Consider the following 19,180-nt stretch of genomic DNA (forward strand, 5'->3'; position numbering starts at 1 on the left):
GAAAATTACAGGCCTCTCTCATCTTTTTAAGGGGGAGAACTTGCACAATTGGTGGCTGACTAAATACTTTTTTGCCCCACTGTATATATCATACAGACACACACACATTTTTGTAATAATGACAATTGCAACAATACTGAATGAACACTTTTATTTTAACTTAATATAATACATAAATACACACACACACACAGCTCTGAAGTGACAATGATACTGAAGAGTCTGCTTAGGAGACAAATACTCAACTGTTTGAATGAAAATAGAGTTTAAGTTACCTGTGATGAATGTTGAAAACAAAAACTGTAATTTCTATATGCAGGAAATCCTATTTTAATAATGGGCATGGTAAGAATTGACGACCAAAGTGCGAGTCATAATTCCCATGATACCTTCTAGCAGAATCTGAAAAGCGGTTCCTTCATTTATTCCATAGGATATTTTTAGATTCACTTAAAATAAGGTCTGTGTTTCGTGTAGGCTGTGCCAATTTTATAACTGTGTAGATATCCATAGGACAAGGAAACTCTGATCAATATTGGCTAAATATAAGCAAAGATTTAAAAAATTGTAGAGTGGATTTATGAAAATATGTTGACAAATGTTACCTTATCCTAGTGAGATTTACACGGGTATCAAAACGTCAAAGCGGTTTAAGCCTGCACGAAACACAGACCTTATTTGAAGTAGATCAAGACATTCTCTATGGAAGACATGAACGGTAAAATAACGAAGGAACCCCTTTCAAGTTCAGCCGCAAGTTATTACAGGAATTATAACGCGTCAACTATTTCTCTCTAAACCATATACCTTTGACTAATCCGGAAACTATCACCTCAAAAACAAAACGTTTATTCCGTTCCGTATTTTATCTAACGGGTGGCATCCTTGAGTCTAAATATTCCTGTTACATTGCACAACCTTCAATGTTATGTCATAATTACGTAAAATTCTGGCAAATTAGTTTGCAAAGAGCCTGGCGGCCCAAACTATTGCATATACCCTGACTCTGCGTGCAATGAACGCAAGAGAAATGACACAATTTCACCTGGTTAATATTGCCTGCTAACCTGGATTTCTTTTAGCTAAATATGTCAGGTTTAAAAATATATACTTGTGTATTGATTTTAAGAAAGGCATTGATGTTTATGGTTAAGTACACATTGGAGCAATGACAGTCATTGATTGATTGTTTTTTATAAGATAAGTTTAATGCTAGCTAGCAACTTACCTTAGCTTACTGCATTTGCTAACAGGCAGGCTCCTCGTGGAGTGCAATGTAATCAGGTGTTAGAGCATTGGACTAGTTAACTGTAAGGTTGCAAGATTGGATCCCCCGAGCTGACAAGGTTAAAAATCTGTCGAGGCAGAACGTTCCTAGGCCGTCATTGAAAATAAGAATGTGTTCTTAACTGACTTGCCTAATTAAAAAAAGGAAAAAAAGAGAAAAAAACGGCAAATCGGCGCCCAAAAATAGCGTTTTCCGATTGTTATGAAAACTTGAAATCGGCCCCGATTAATCGGCCATTTCGATTAATCGGTCGACCTCTAATTCAGACCCCTTGACTTTGTCCACATTTTGTTATGTGACAGCCTTATTCTAAAAAGGATTAAATAAAACATTTTCCTCAGCCATCTACACACAATACCCCATAATGACAAAGCGAAAAAAGTTCATTTTATTTGGGCAAATGTATAGAATTTTTTTCTTTTTAAATGAAATACCTTATTTACATAACTATTCAGACCCTTTGCTATGAGACTCAACATTGAGTACAGGTGCATCTTGTTCCCATTGAACAGCCTTGAGATGTTTCTACAACTTGGAGTCCACCTGTGGTAAATTCTATTGATTGGACATCATTTGGAAAGACACACACCTGTCTATATAAGGTCCCACAGTTGACAGCGCTTGTCAGAGCAAAAACCAAGCCATGGGGTCGAAGGAATTGTCTGTACAACTCAGACAGGATTGTGTCGAGGCACAGATCTGGGGAAGGGTACCAAAACATTTCTGCAACATTGAAGGTCCCCAAGAACCCAGTGGCCTCCATCATTCTTAAATGGAAGAAGTTTGGAACCACCAAGACTCTTCATAAAGCTAGCCGCCCAGCCAAACTGAGCAATCAGGGGAGAAGGGCCTTGGACAGGGAGGTGACCAAGAACTCCATGGTCACTGACAGAGCTCCAGAGTTCCTCTGTGGAGATTGAAGAACCTTCCAAAAGGACAACCATCTCTGCAGCACTCCACCAATCAGGCCTTTATGGTAGAGAGGACGGAAGCCACTCCTTAGTAAAAGACACATGACAACATGCTTGGAGTTTACCAAAAGGCACCTAAAGACGCTCAGACCATGAGAAAGAAGATTCTCTGGTCTGTTGAAACCAAGATTGAACTCTTTGGCCTAAATGCCAGGCGTCACATCTGGAGGAAACCTGGCACCATCCCTACGGTGAAGCATGGTGGTGGTAGCATCATGTTGTGGGGATGTTTTTCAGTGGCAGGGACTGGGAGACTAGTCAGGATCGAGGCAAAGATGAACCGGGCAAATACAGAGATCCTTGATGAAAACCTGCTCCAGAGCGCTCAGGACCTCAGACTGGGGCGAAGGTTCACCTTCCACCCTAAGCGCACAGCCAAGACAACAGAGTGGCTTCGGGAGACCAAAGGAGAGATTTCCACTGGCCTAATATCCATTGCTCGTGTTTCTTGGCCCAAGCAAATCTCTTCTTCTTATTGATGTCCTTTCAGTAGTTGTTCTTTGCAGCAATTCAACCATGAAGACCTGATTCACGCAGTCTCCTCTGAACAGTTGATGTTGAGATGTGTCTGTTACTTGAGCCCTGAAGCATTTATTTGGGCTAGTAACTCTAATGAACTTATCCTCTTCAGCAGAGGTAACTCTGGGTCTTCCATTCCTGTGGCGGTCCTCATGATGGTTTTGGTGGTTTTTGCAACTGCACTTGAAGACACTTGTCACAACACAACTGATTGTCTCAAACGCATTAAGAAGGAAATACATTGCACAAACTTTTGACTGGTACTGTATATTTATTAAGTTTATTGGGTCGAGGACCATTGGCTTTTATACTTCAAATCCTCAGCGCAGCTCAAGCAATTCCTCCAACTGTCAATATATTAAAATTAATAAAATGAGGAGCCACGCTGGTTGGGAATTTTGGGGAGGTGCGTGTTCGAGCTCTGCGTCCCCCGCGGACGGGTGTCTCAGAGCCTAACTACGTCACTATGGGACGCCGGACTACCACATCTCAGCGACTGTGGACTATGATTTTATGCTTAAGGTCTACTTTTTCCCGGTTGAAGAACGCGAAACATTGTGGAGGAGGGTTAGGGTGAGACGGTTAATGTGCTGTGCCTGTTACCCTGGTGAGGTCGCTGGGAGAAAGGTGATACATACTTAAAGCTGTAAGACTGTCACTGTTAAGAGGCCTCGTAAAAACCACAGATTTCTGATATGTAAAACAGTTGAAAACTTAAGCCAAAAAAGCTATAACAGAGGCAATAAAACCCTTTGAGAAAACGTTTTTAATATCATAAAATAGCCCGTCAGGATCCCGTCAGGCAGATACATCCCAGCTAACTCTTTAAATTAGGGTTGAGACAGCGCCTCGCGTATACACTCCAGTATCAGCTGACAGGGTATTCATGACATACCTTGCAGACCAGACCACCCTCAGGAATGAGACTGCTCTGTACTACAGCATTACAGCATAAAGACAGTCGACCAAGCCGCCCATCCAGACAGTGTAAACTAGACGATCCTGAGACGTAAACACAGACAATCATTCTCCTACTATAGCTGTAAGAACATGAGGACAATCTGAGAGAACACTGTACACTCCTCCACTCTATTCAAAGTCAATAACTGACAAGCCTGTTTTGTAATGTCTTTCAAGCAGCAGAGAGACTCTCCCAAACGCCTGTCCTCCAAGCTTCCTGTGTCTTCACAAGGTAATGTTTGTCTTTCCATAAATGGATGTCTGGACTTTTTCAGCATTGACAAAACAAATTGTGTCCAGGCCAGGCCTTGTCCTCTTACCTAGAATAGGAGAACTGGCTTGGGCCTATCAAAAGCATCAATTGATGCTGTTTAGAGAGGCTGATATCGGAATACCTTTCCTGATAAAGGAATGATGTTCTTATCAAAACATAACTAGGTTATGTAAAAGGCTCAGGGAAAGATCCAGGATAATGTTCTGTATTAGCTCCTGGAAACCAAACGGAAACTATGAGCATGAAAAACATGCACTGCTCTTAACCTCTAGGCCTAAATCATACTGTTCAGTTCTGCAATCTAGTGGCAGTTTTCCAATCCTAGTGTCGCCTGTGTGGATTTCTGACTTTCCATGGAATGTTCTAGGTTCAGCCATCTTAACGTCATGGAACGACATGTATACAGTAACTTAAGGGGGAGATGTAGCTTCAGCATCTTTGTCACGGCTGTAGGCTACTCACTGCAATGTGAGTCTAGCGGTTCTGGAATATTCTGTACGGTTTGCTTTAGTCAAACACAGGAAGAGCTAGTCAGCGACTGCAGTTAGCACCCAATCTACACATCTCATTCTGCAGCTCTGACAATACTGGAAATCGTTCCCACAATTCAAGAGGTCCTCGGAGGGACTGTAAATCTGTTCGATGAACACTAACAACAATTGCTGATAGTCTGACCTAGCAACTCCCTTATCCTTCAGAAAGTTCAACGCGAACTACGGCAAAGTACTTCTTAGAACTTATTTTCTTGCATTCTCTTTTTTCTTGAACTCAGAAGGCACGCAAAAACACTAACTGAACTCAGAAGGCATAAAAGAAACCCCCAACAGACTGTAGAATGTATAAGAGGCCTATACTTACATACAATCAGCCCCCCACTTGTGAAACAGGAGATCCAGATTTTCCAGTGACAACAAAATTATGAAAAAGCTAATACTATCCAGTCTAGGCACAGGCCTCAGAATATGACCGATCTAGAATGTTTGCCAGGCCAGTTCTGATGGACCTGCAGCTTTTTAAATCTAGGCCAAGGAGAGGCTCAACGGCAGAGATGCCATCTGTGGGCTCTGAGACTGGCCTGCTGTGGGGAGGAGAGAAGGGGAAGGCTTCATAGTGCCCCATTGCATTTCACAAGGAGCTGTTTTTCACCAATGCAGGGGCAGACCCTCCCCTCCCAACACCACTGTACACGTTTTAACAAGCTTCGGCTTAATTGAGGTGTGCATGTTGAGAGGAGAGAGAGGGGGGGGGGGGGGGTAGAGAGAGAAGCTACGGTTCTAAACCCCAAATAAAGCCCATGAGAATCCTTAACCATGTTCAGGTGTAGCGTAACATTGACTAACAGAGTGTTGAATCTCACAGCCTTGAGAACTGTAGGAGACCGCGAGAGAGAGGGGGAGGCCAGTCCCTCTAGAGTGCAGAGCCAACCTGAAACCCATTACCAGGCAGAAAGAGAGGGACTCTCACTGCAGCTCCCAGCACTACGCGATCTCATCAACCCGTTCTCATGTCATACATCTAGCCGTTACATTTTGCATACTTACCGTATTCCAGGTATACATTAGGCTACTTGTGATTTCTTAAAAGTCCATAGTGTACAATAGAAAGTAAACTTTCAATACAGTAAGGTTTAGTACTTTGAAGGTGCTAGTCTGATATCTTCTAATGAGCAGTGTACATGCCATCTTGCCCTTTTAAATACCACACACGTTTTATCTGCCACATTACACCGTACGCCAAATTGAATACCTCAAAAAGTCTGTTTGGAAAGAAGTGGTTTTCAAATCGCCCTCAAAACTCACACTAGAGGTGTGAATGAACTCACAAGCATCTGAAAAGACCTAACAGATTACAGTTAAAGTTACAACATCAGTAAATGTGTCTACTTACCTACTGTGACTCAGGCAGTCAATGAAGAGTGTAGAGGAGAAAACCAGACCATAACTGATGTAAAATCCTTTCTAGTCAGTGAGGAGACTCCAGATTAAAAGAGAGAAAAAGAGAGATCTACACCAGAGAAGGAAGGAGTAACCACTCACTGAGCTTTGCCTTTGGGAGGGATGAGGGCACCCCTTATTTGGCTATGACTAGCCGGTTGAAAATGAGAGGCAATGAGAGAGATCTTATCAGAAACTGAAGAGTTGATTTTAAAACAGACTGTGACAGAGGGGTCGGAATTACATGAGCTTCCCGTTAAAAATCGATTGTACGATAATAGTCTGATTAATGTAAGAACATGATTTCAGAGGTCTCCATGTAACAAGGTCTCTGTTTTTCTATGAGGAGAAATGATGTACGCGTCAAGTCGACTGTGGTGCCTTGCTTCATGCAGGGACATGATTCATAAAGGCCTAATTGTAAAGTAATCCGAATTTCCGCGAGGAGATCAATTCTAAAATGTTTTAGGTGATCAAGATAAAAATGTAAAAAAAGCTTTGACAAACGCCAAGAAGTAAGCTTCAATAAACAAGTGATACTAGCAAGAGCAGTGTGATCAATTCTTTTAAGATATCTCTGTTGCCATGCACCTGCAGCAAGATACACTACATTATCAAAGGTATGTGGACACCTGCTCTTCGAACATCTCATTACAAAATCTTGGGGACCAATTCCATATTAATGCCCCCCTTTGCTACTCTAACAGCCTCCACTCTTCTGGGAAGGCTTTTCACTAGATGTTGGAACATTGCTGCAGGAACTTGCTTCCATTCAGCCACAAGAGCATTAGTGAGGTTGGGCAATGATGTTGGCCGATTAGGCCTGGCTCACAGTCGGTGTTCCAATTCATCCCAAAGGTGTTCGATGGGGTTGGGGGCTCTGTGCAGGTCAGTCGAATTCTTCCACACGGATCGCGACAAACCATTTCTGTATGGACGTTGCTTTGTGCACTGAAGCATTGTCATTATTAAACAGGAAAGGGCCTGTTGGCACAAAGTTGGAAGCACAGAATCGTCTAGAATGTCATTGTATGCTGTAGCGTTAAGATTTCCCTTCACTGGCACTAAGGGCCCTAGCCCTTAGTTTTCTGAACCACGAAAAACAGCCCCAGACCATTATTCCTCCTCCACCAAATTTTACAGTTGGCACTACGCATTGGGGCAGGTAGCGTTCTCCTGGCATCCGCCAAACCCAGATTCATCTGTCGAACTGCCAGATAGTGAAGCGTGATTTATCACTCCAGAGAACGCGTTTCCACTGCTCCAGAGTCCGATGGTGGCGAGATTTACACCACTCCAGCCGACACTTGGCATTGCGCATGGTGATCTTAGGCTCGTGTGCAGCTGCTCGTCCATGGAAACCCATTTCATGAAGCTCCCGACTAACAGTTCTTCTACTGACATTGCTTCCAGAGACAGTTTGGAACTCGTAGTGAGTGTTGCAACCTAGGACAGACGATTTTTATGCGCTACGCGGTCCCGTTCTGTGAGCGTGTGTTGCCCACCACTTTGCGGCTGAGCCATTGTTGCACCTAGATGTTTCCACTTTACAATAACAGCACTTGCAGTTGACCGGGGCAGCTCTAGCAAGGCAGAAATTTAAACTGACTTGTTGGAAAGGTGGTATCCTATGACGGTTCCACGTTGAAAGTCATGGAGCTTTTCAGTAAGGCCATTCTACTGCCAATGTTTGTCTATGGAGATTGCGTGGTTGTGTGCTCGATTTTATACACCCGTCAGCAACAGGTGTGGCTGAAATAGCCGAAGGGGTGTCCACATACTTTTGTATATATTGTATCGTTTTTGATCTTTGCACTGATAACCTTCTGAAACTTGCAAAGCTGAATGCTAATTATGTATTTTACTTAAAAAACACAGATGTGGGTAATATTTATTTTTCTAGTTGGCCTCTTGGGGTATACAGAACTATTCCCCAGGCTATGACAAAAAAAACCTGCTCGATTTCACCTTCATGTAAACAAATGAGCTGTTAGATAACCCTGACGTTAGAGATACACCTTCATGAAAATCACAAGGATAAGAATTTGGCAGAAAAAAATTGCAGATTGAAAAGATAAACACTACTGTGAACAATGTTTATTTAGTAACCTAATTGCTATGTCTAATTAGTCTGTGATGAAATCAGGTCTCAGGTCTCTGATCATTAGTGTGTGGGCCAATCATCCCTCCACCCCTGCAATGGCTGCCCACTCATGTCCCCTGAGACTGTGGGGAGCTGATGAGCGTGTCACCCTGGGATGTCAGGCCACTTGATCCTGCTCATTAGCCAGCTCTGCCCTCCGTTGCCATGAGAACCTCTTAGAAAAGACACTTAAGTACTTCAGCTTTCTGCCACCTCGTGCACACTGCAACACAGAATGTCACATTGTCCACCATAATCCCTTACATTTCAGCTTTCCTGTTAAAATTATAAATTTATAAAAAATAAAAGCCGATACTAACCCTGATCCCAAACGAATATATTGTCATGTTCTTCACTTGTGTTTTTGTCCTGCAACCTCTCATCATCAGTACCTGTGTGGCAGGAGGTGAAGACAGACTTACCACGGACCCTTATTCAGTCCATTTAATTCAAGTGGGAGAATTAATCCACTCCATGCCTTGTGAGCATCAAAGGGATCCCACGAACAAAGGACTCAGATGCTTGCTTACACATTGAGGCCTTTGATCAATACTTTGTCAAATTAAATGCACTGCACTACAGTAATTAAATTAGGTACAACACGATGAACACTGTTCCCTTGATATGATGACGATAGATGCTATTCATGTTATCGTTTTAAAAGGGGGGTGTTCCTTTAGCTTTCATGGAGCGAGTGAGACTGAGGTTCTGGTTCAGGTGATAAGTACTGCCACCATGTGGTGAGTCATGGAAGTACAGTAACAGACTATATCACAATGAATGTGTTTACACAGGCAACATCTTTTTAAGTATTGGACTGCCTGCCTAAACAACGTTGAATGAAGGAGCCTAAAATCTGCTGATAAAATTAACTGATAAAGTCGGAGGGAAAAGGTATCAGTGTGAGGCCATACTTATCCAGTATACAGCCTCACCCCGACTATGTTCACTGTTCACAGCCAGGGACACGTACCACTTTGATACAGGTGAAGGAATGACAGGAAATAGCTGATAGAGATATCTGGTTCAGTATCATCTATTGCATAAAGACCAAGAAATGTGGCTTGGGAACAGTTTATTAGCAATCAAATGCCAGCAACGCTTGAGAAGTCATCCAAAAATACTGCCTGTGGTCACTAGATGGCACCCAAATAGCAGCCATGCTGCTGGCCTACCGGGATATGAGAACGCACTTTCCACAGCCTGTGCTCATGTAAACAATCAACAAGTACTGAATTCATTCACTTAACAGATGATAACCAAATAGCCTGTAGAACTGCACCATCTCTGTAGTAAAACATCTTGTACTGGTGGGAGTTTGTTATCTTGCCTACCGAATGTCACATGTGAGTGATGAACAATAGCAAGGCTCCACTCTAGGGAGGCCACAGTTCATGAGGTGTATCATGACTAAATCAGAGACACTGGCCAGGCAAAGCAAACGTCTGTGCTCGCATACACCCTCCTGAAGGTCTTCGTTTGAAAAACAAGAGGGAAAAAAGCTGTGTTTGTCCCTCAAGGCACCGTAGCCATGAATCAAGAAATATCATATGTAATGAATTTACTTCTTTTTTTCTGCAGAGGTGGTCTGTTGTGCAATTTTACATTAGCTAAGATGTTTGGTGCAGTACATCTCAAGTGAAAACATTGGCATGAAAACTAGTAGTGCACTGCAGACAGTAAGGCCTAGCTGCTGCGCTCTCTCGTCTTCCTTGTTGAGCCCAATGACAGCAAACACTTCATTGAAGAACCCCGTCCATAGGTCCCACCCCTACTCTTGACCAATCACCAACTTCGACTTGCCTAAAGAAGAATGTGCGCGCGAACAGCCCCCCAAAAATATAGAAATCATCAGCTAGCCACAGTCCCTGGGGACCTAAGTGGGCAGCCATTGCAGGGACGGAGAGATGATTGTCCAACGCACTAATTAGCAGAGACCTAATTTGCTATCAGACTAATTAGACATACCAATTATGTTACAAAATAAACATAGTTCTGTTTTGATCTATTCTATCTGTTAACTTTGTGCTTATCCCTGTCATTTTCAGGAAGCTGTATCTCCAACATCAGTGTTTTTCTAACAGCTAAAAACAGCATCATTATATGCTGTATATCAAACTGTTTCCACTGGGAAGCATGGGACAGGCTTTAGTCAGTAGCATAAAAACCAATATGTCTCCAGCCTAGAAGAAGATTGGTTGTTTACCCTCACTGAAGTACACAGACAGAAAAACACACACACAAAGGTCTCCTCAGGGGGCCAAAACTCTCCATAGGACATGACAAGAGGGATGTTCTCTCTGGACTTCTGCCATTTTCCCACAGTAGACGAGGTGATGGCGGGGCCCCACATCTGTACTGTAGTCACACATTATGGCAGACCAAAGACCAATGTCGTGATCACAGATCAATCAATATAATTTTAACCAGTTGATCAGGACATCAATGACTAACTCAATCAATAGATAAGGAAGGTCACTAGCCTAACACTCTGGACATCTCAGAGACACAGAAGATTCCTCACAGTGATTGTGTGTTTACTCCTCAGCCGGTTCTGTGTAGGAGAGCATCTGGGCAAACAGAACAGTGTAACACTCCCCTAATCTCTGCTTAAGCTGCATCACCCAACTGGGACGAAAACACGCCGTCTCGGCACATTCCACTGGAATGGCACAACACACTCCTATGGAGCAGGGAGAGAATGGAGAACGGGGAAAAGGGGATACCTAGTCAGTTGTACAACAACTTCAAAGGTGAAGCAGATGCTAAACTACAGGACTGTTTTGCTATCACAGACTGGAACATGTTCCGGGATTATTTCCCGATGGCATTGAGGAGTACACCACATCAGTCACTGGCTTTATAAATATGTGCATCGATGACGTCGTCACCACAGTGACTGTACGTACATACCCCAACCAGAAGCCATGGATTACAGGCAACATTCGCACTGAGCTAAAGGGTAGAGCTGCTGCTTTCAAGGTGTGGGACTCTAACCCGGAAGGTTATAAGAAATCCTGCTCTGCCCTCCGACGAACCATCAAACAGGCAAAGCGTCAATACAGGGCTAAGACTGAATCATGCTACACCGGCTCCGACGCTCGTCTTGTGTGGCAGGGCTTGCAAACTATTACAGACTACAAAGGGAAGCACAGCCGTGAGCTGCCCAGTGATACAAGCCTAACAGACGAGCTAAATCACTTCTATGCTCGCTTCGAGACAAGCAACACTGAGGCATGCATGAGACCATCAGCTGTTCCAGGCGAGTGTGTGATCACACTCTCCGTAGCCGACGTGAGTAAGACCTTTAAAACAGGTCAACATTCACAAGGCTGCGGGGCCAGACAGATTACCAGGACCAACTGGCAGGTGTCTTCACTGACATTTTCAACATGTCCCTGATTTAGTCTGTAATACCAACATTTTTCAAGCAGACCACCATAGTCCCTGTGCCCAAGAACACAAAGGCAACCTGCCTATATGACTACAGACCCGTAGCACTCACATCCGTAGCCATGAAGTGTTTGAAAGGCTGGTAATGGCTCACATCAATACCATTATCCCAGAAACCCTAGGCCCACTCCAATTTGCATACAGATGATGCAAACTCTATTGCACTTTACACTGCCCTTTCCCACCTGGACAAAAGGAACACCTACGTGAGAATGCTATTCATTGACTACAGCTCAGCGTTCAACACCATAGTGCCCACAAAGCTCATCACTAAGCTAAGGATCCTGGGACTAAACACCCTCCCTTTGCAACTGGATCCTGGACTTCCTGACGGGCCGCCCCCAGGTGGTGAGGGTAGGTAGCAACACATATTCCACGCTGATCGACAACACTGGAGCCCCTCAGGGGTGCGTGCTCAGTCCCCTCCTGTACTCCCTGTTCACCCACGACTGCAAGGCCAGGCACGACTCCAACACCATCATTAAGTTTGCAGACAACACAACAGTGGTAGGCCTGATCACCGACAAGACAGCCTATAGGGAGGAGGTCAGAGACCTGGCCGGGTGGTGCCAGAATATCAACCTATCCCTCAACATAACCAAGACTAAGGAGATGATTGTGGACTATAGGTAAAGGAGGACTGAGCATTCTCATCGATGGGGCTGTAGTGGAGCAGGTTGAGAGCTTCAAGTTCCTTGGTGTCCACATCACCAACAAACTAGAATGGTCCAAACACACCAAGAAGGTTGTGAAGAGGGCACGACAAAGCCTATTCCCCCTCAGGAAACTAAAACAATTTGGCATGGGTCCTCAGATCCTCAAAAGGTTCTACAGCTGCAACATCGAGAGCATCCTAACTGGTTGCATCACTGCCTGGTACGGCAATTGCTCAGCCTCCGACCGCAAGGCACTACAGAGGGTAGTGCGTATGGCCCAGTACATCACTGGGGCTAAGCTGCCTGCCATCCAGGACCTCTACACCAGGCGGTGTCAGAGGAAGGCCCTAGAAATTGTCAAAGACCCCAGCCACCCCAGTCACAGACTGTTCTCTCTACTACCGCATGGCAAGCGGTACCGGAGTGCCAAGTCTAGGACCAAAAGGCTTCAACAGTTGGCTAACCGGGCTATCTGCACTGTGTCCCGCCACCCACCAACCCCTCTTTTACACTACTGCTACTCTCTGTTTATCATATATGCATAGTCACTTTAACCATATCTACATACTACCTGGTGCCTGTATATATCCTTGCTACTGTTCTAGCCTCGCTACCGTATACAGCCTCGCTACTGTTATTTTTCCACTGTCTTTTTTACTGTTGCTTTTATTTCTTTACTTACCTATTGTTCACATAATACCTTTTGCACTGTTGGTTAGAGCCTGTAAGTAAGCATTTCACTGTAAGGTATACACTTGTATTCGGCACGTAACAAATAAACTTTGATTTGAACAAGGCATTCAACTGAAATATGTCTTCCACATTTAACGCAACCCCTCTGAATCAGAGAGGTGCGGGGGGCTGCCATAATCGACATCCAAGTCGTCGGCCGCTGAGGGCACAGTGGGTTAACTGCCTTGTTCACGACAGAGTTTTACCTCAGGGATTCGATCCAGCAACCTTTCGGTTACTGGCCCAACTCTCTAACCACTAGGCTGCCTCTATAGGAAAGCTAGTCAGCGGCCTAGAGATGGTCCCAAACCCCGAGGCCTCCCTGTACTGAAGACTAATTACAAATATGTCCTATTGAAGTTTACTGTGTTTGTGTCCATTTCTGCTGGGGAGGTGCTGGGCTTACACTAGGGCTGTGGCGGTCAACATGTTGTCCGCCAGTTATTGTCATTTAAAAAACTGCCAGTGTCACGCTAATTGACTTTTAATTAACAAGCTGATTGCATGGCTGTGTGCTCAATTTTATATACCTGTCAGAAACGGGGGTGGCTGAAATAGCCAAATTCAGTCATTTGAAGGGGTGTTCAAACTTTGTATATATAGTGTACCTTTGAAAGAAAAAAAAAAAAAAAAAGTAGAGGCGTTGATCAGAAAACCAGTCAGTATCTGGTGTGACCACAATTTCCCGCTTGCAGCGCGACACATTTCCATTGCATAAAGTTGATCAAGCTGTTGATTGTGGCCTGTGGAATGTTGTCCCACTCCTCTTCAATGGCTGTGCGATGTTGCTGGATATTGGCGGGAACTGGAACACCCTGTCGTACACGTCGATCCAGAGCATCCCCAACATGCTCAAATGCCTGACATATGTAAATGTAAGATCATTTATTTATTATTTGTTTTGCAAACATTTCTAAAAACCTGTATTTGCTTTGTCATTATGGAGTATTGTGTGTAGATTGGGGGGGGGAATTTAAAAAAAATATATATATTTTAGTGTAAGGCTGTAACATAACAAAATGAAGAAAAAGTCAAGGTGTCTGAATACTTAACGAATGCACTGCGAGCGTGTGTGTATAAGCTCAAATACGCATATGGGTGTTTAAAATAAATGCCTTGGTAGTTTTAATCATCACCTTAGAAAGCGCTGTCCATTTTATTGTGTTAGGCTTTGAAACAACATCCACAACGACCATGTTTTACACTCATTTTCAACCTTCAATCTGCCTATCTAATCGAGCCCCGAGGACAAGGCCATTAGAACCTGATGGAGGGACAATAGAGCCCCGAGGACCAGGCCATTAGGACCTGATGGAGGGACAATAGAGCCCTGTGGACCAGGCCATTAGGACCTGATGGAGGGACAATAGAGCCCCGAGGACCAGGCCATTAGGACCTGATGGAGGGACAATAGAGCCCCGAGGACCAGGCCATTAGGACCTGATGGAGGGACAATAGAGCCCCGAGGACCAGGCCATTAGGACCTGATGGAGGGACAATAGAGCCCCGTGGACCAGGCCATTAGGACCTGATGGAGGGACAATAGAGCCCCGAGGACCTGATGGAGGGACAATAGAGCCCTGAGTACCAAGCCATTAGGACCTGATGGTCATTAGCAAGTTGGGTACTACCAACGCATGTCCAGAGTACATAAGAGGAGATTACCATGTATTATACTGTGGTCATGACATATTACTTCCGGTGCTGTGGTAATATGGTCACCGCAACAGTCCTAGCTGACACTAACAACCATAACACATTTTACTAATTTCCTGGGATTTATTGAAATAAAATAAATCTTGAAATAATCACAGTGGGTCAAACAGCAGCCTTTAAAGATTGTTTATTCAAGGATTAGGTTTCTGGAAGCAGGAAGTTGTCTTTAATTTACCCTCCTTTAGAACCTGCCCCTGTTGGCTCTTCCCTCTACTTAACGAGGTCAGTAGATTTGCTGGAAGAGCTAGCTGTAATGCAATGACTTCAGTGTTTTTTTTCTATGTAAACCATGGATCTATCTTAAAAGGCCTTCTTCCTATCTAACCAACCAGCTAGTAGCTACATTACTGAAACCGCACACATTCAGCTATGTGCACGCACACAGAGATACTACCGACTCCCATCCCTTCTATTACTTTTCTTACTAAGAGAAACTAGAGAAAGCCATGGAGGTCTGGCTAAACAAATATAGGACCAGTTTTTAGCCACTTCCCCTCTCTGTCACTGGGTCCCTCTTTTCTCAGTCTCAAAAGGCTCTGACAGAAGCCTGGTCAGTGACATTGGTGAGCATCCTTATCAGCCAATCCTGTAATTCTTATTCTCTTGACAGGGCCCGAGTTATCCGTCTACCACACAGACAGGAAGTGCTGTGCACATGAGGGTTATTCACGACTGTTTTTGTTATTCAAACTGCAGACTTGATTCCTGTAGTTAAGTGGAGACGAGAAGGGGAAAAAAGTGACAAAAATCGCATGTGTAATTCTCACATTCATGTCAAAGTTCAGATTTCAATATATTAGTCATAGCCCGTTGGAAATTCCCCTCAATACAATGTACTGAAGACTGTTACGCTTATCAGTTTATTCACATACAATATTTAACAGCTGTGTGCTATCTATTTGTCTAGGTTCCTTTTATTGCGGGAAGTGTTTCACTCCACTGCTAATTTTGTAGTATACTATACTCCACACTGTAGCATCCCTCGATCATGTGCAGTACTTACTATAGAATTATTATCCACAAAAAAATAAAAACACCGTAGTAAATACTTTAGTAATGTCCATAAAAACACTTTTGTAACTATAGTAAACACTTAAGTATTTAAATGTGCATATACCCTGCCCATTCCCCTCCCCCATATCCCAATTTGTGGCTCCCATAAGTGAGAAACCGACATGGCAAGTGTAGACCATATATTGGGTTCCCTATAGATTATAGAAAATGGCAGAAGCGTTCAAGTCTGTTCACAACCCAGTTCTTCCTACCTACAGGTTATGTCAAATGTTATTTTTTGTATTTCTCCAGTAGGTTTCCTCAAGGAGAAAGCCTCCCCTTCTATGTCAAAGATAATACAAAACCACTACAGTGATGTCCTCAAAATCAATACAGTAAATTCTACAGTATACTACAATCTGAAAAAAACTGATATAAAGTGACAATTACTATATAGTTATTTTACTTAAGTATTTATACTATAGTGAACTGTAAATACTACAGCATAGTCTGCAAAAAAACTAGTGAATACTATAATATTTATACCATAAAATACAGTATTTTTTGTGGGCTTTGCTGAAAACACAAGTTCAACTTACTGTAGCTTCATACCAGTCTTAAGCAAAAATCTTAGGATCTCGTTTACTCCCACACTGGCCAATGTAAATTAATGACACAGGGTCTCGCTTGGGAGAACTATCCCCAGAGATTACACAAGCCAGTGGGTCATGGTGCTTTAAGAGGTCAGCTGAAGTTTGCATTTCCGTCCCGTCAAGATGTTCTTGCACCAGTGCTAATTTGAAAACAGCATTTTTACAGGCTACTTTCCGGGAAGCAACCAACTCTTCTCGCCATGCCCTCCGGCCACTAGTACATCTGTTGCCAGGAGGCATTACATGTGCAAACTTACAAAAGAGATGAGTGTTGACATGACAAACTGCTTTGGGGGAAATTAAAGGATTTGGTCCAATCTAATTGGTAGGATCTTTAAGAGCAAACAATAAAAGGCACCATCTTAAGGATGTTTGATCCAGGGCAGGTGAGCTGGGAGTGTTTTTTTCTTTACAGGTAAGCACACTCATGGTGGTGAATTACAGACCTGCTCTCAGACCTCATCAAAGAAACAAATAAAGCTACTGAGAAGGTCTCGTTTGAATAAAATCAACATGGAAACTTGCAAAGTAACCAATAAAGTTTGCATGGGAGGCTGATCTCGTCAATTTGCAAATGCATGCAAATGGACATTCAAACTTAAGACAAAGATGAGCTACCAACTTCAACTACAAACTAGTTTGGTGTCTCACGCAACTAACGTTTGTTAACCTACTAGCCCAGCTACAGTGCCTTCGGAAAGTATTCAGGCTCGTGACTTTATCCACATTTTTTTACGTTACAGCCTTATTCTAAAATGGATTGAAACGTTTTTTTAAAGTCCCTCATCAATCTACACATAATACCCCATAATGACAAAGCAATTTTAGCAATTTTTTAAAGAACTGAAATATTCTATTTACATAAGTATTCAGACCCTTTACTCAGTACTTTGTTGAAGCACCTGTGGCAGCGATTACGCCGAGTCTTCTTGGGTATGACGCTACACGCTTGGCACACCTGTATTTGGGGAGTTTCTCCCATTCTTCTCTTCTGATCCTCTCTGTCAGGTTGGATGGGGAGCGTTGCTGCACAGCTTTTTTCAGGTCTCTTCAAAGATGTTCAATCGGGTTCAAGTCTGGACTCTTGCTGGCCCACTCAAGAACATTGAGACTTTTTTTACCCCTTTTTCCCCCCAATTTCGTGGTATCCAATTGGTAGTTACAGTCCTGTGTCATCGCTGCAACTCCCGTATAGACTTGGGAGAGGCGAAGGTCGAGAGCCCTGCGTCCTCCGAAACACGACCCAACTAAGCCGCACTGCTTCTTGACACAATGCCCGCTTAACCTGGAAGTCAGCCACACCAATGTGTCGGAGGAAACACTGTACACCTGGCGACCTTGTCAGCGTGCAGGCGCCCAGCCAACCACAGAAGTCACTAGAGCGCGATGGGACAAGGGCATCCCTGCCGGCCAAACCCTCCCCTAACCTGGACGACACTGGGCCAATTGTGCGCTGCCCCAACATTCAGAGACTTGTCCGGAAGTGCTTAGGGTCATTGTCCTGTTGGAAGGTGAACCTTCCCCCCAGTCTGAGGTCCTGAGCGCTCTGGAGCAGGTTTTCGTCGAGGATCTCTCTACTTTGCTCGGTTCATCTTTGCCTCGATCCTGACTAGTCTCCCAGTCCCTGCCGCTGAAAAATGTTGCCACAGCATGATGCCACCACCATGCTTCACCTTAGGGATGGTGACAGGTTTCCTCCAGACGTGACGCTTGGCATTCAAGCCAGAGTTCAATCTTGGTTTCATCAGACCAGAGAATCTTCTTTCTCGTGGTCTGAGAGTCTTTAGGTGCCTTTTGGCAAACTCCAAGCGGGCTGTCATGTGCCTTTTACTGAGGAGTGGCTTTCGTCTGGCCACTCTACCATAAAGGCCTGATTGTTGGAGTGCTGCAGAGATGGTTGTCCTTCTCCACAGACGAACACTAGAGCTCTGTCAGAGTGACCATCGGGTTCTTGGTTACCTCCATGACCAAGGACCTTCTCCCCCGATTGCTCAGTTTGGCCGGACTAGGAAGAGTCTTGGTGGCTCCAAATTCCTTCCATTTAGGAATGATGGAGGCCACTGTGCTCTTGGGGACCTTCAATGCTTCAGAAATGTTTTAGTACCCTTCTTCAGCTCTGTGCGACACAAACCTGTCTCGAAGCTCTACGGAGAATTCCTTCGACCTCATGGCTTGGTTTTTGCTCTGACATGCACTGTGAACTGTGGGACCTTAAATAGACAGGTGTGTGTCTTTCCAAATCATGTCAAATCAATTAAATTTGACTCCAATCAAGTTGTAGAAACATCTTAAGGATGATCAATGGGAACAGGATGCACCTGAGCTCAATTTTAAGTCTCATATCAAAGGGTCTGAATACTTATGTAAATAAAGGTATCTGGTTTTTTTTAATACATGTTTAAGATTTGTCATTATGGGTAGTGTGTGTAGATTAGATAAAAACAAATATCAATCAATTTTAGAATAAGGCTGTAACGTAACAAAATGTGGAAAAGGTCACGAGTCTGAATACTTTCCGAAGACACTGTATATGGCACTAAACATATTTCTGAAGACACTGTACGTGGCACTAAACATCTCTTTTCCTCATTTCCCTTCCTCTCTCGGAGTTCACTACTCCAACGTTGCCCTGGTAAGATCCCTTCACTACATAATCCTGTGTGTGCCTTGGCTCACCTCATTTGCTGTGGAAATAAACCCAGGAACACTGGACACCTTGGAATTCCTCACAGAAAGCTCCACTCAATTATTGTATAGTCAGAAACTCAAGTGGGGGCTGGGGGGGGCATAAGAATCAGTGACCATTCTGTTTGGTTCCTATGGTAACGCCATAGGAATAGTGCAGATGGTGTTTTGACAGGCGCCCTGACTATTACCCTTTTCAATGG

The 19,180-nt window shown here is 43.8% G+C and overlaps 1 protein-coding gene across 4 annotated transcripts in view; it reads right to left on the reverse strand.

Annotated features, from left to right (window-relative positions):
* Positions 1-19,180, reverse strand: part of plce1 (phospholipase C, epsilon 1) — a 74,776-nt gene that overhangs the window by 42,120 nt on the left and 13,476 nt on the right. The gene's annotated exons all lie outside the window — the stretch shown is intronic.

This window comes from Salvelinus fontinalis, chromosome 1, assembly GCF_029448725.1.
Source record: "Salvelinus fontinalis isolate EN_2023a chromosome 1, ASM2944872v1, whole genome shotgun sequence".
In the NCBI taxonomy this organism is placed as follows: domain Eukaryota; kingdom Metazoa; phylum Chordata; class Actinopteri; order Salmoniformes; family Salmonidae; genus Salvelinus; species Salvelinus fontinalis.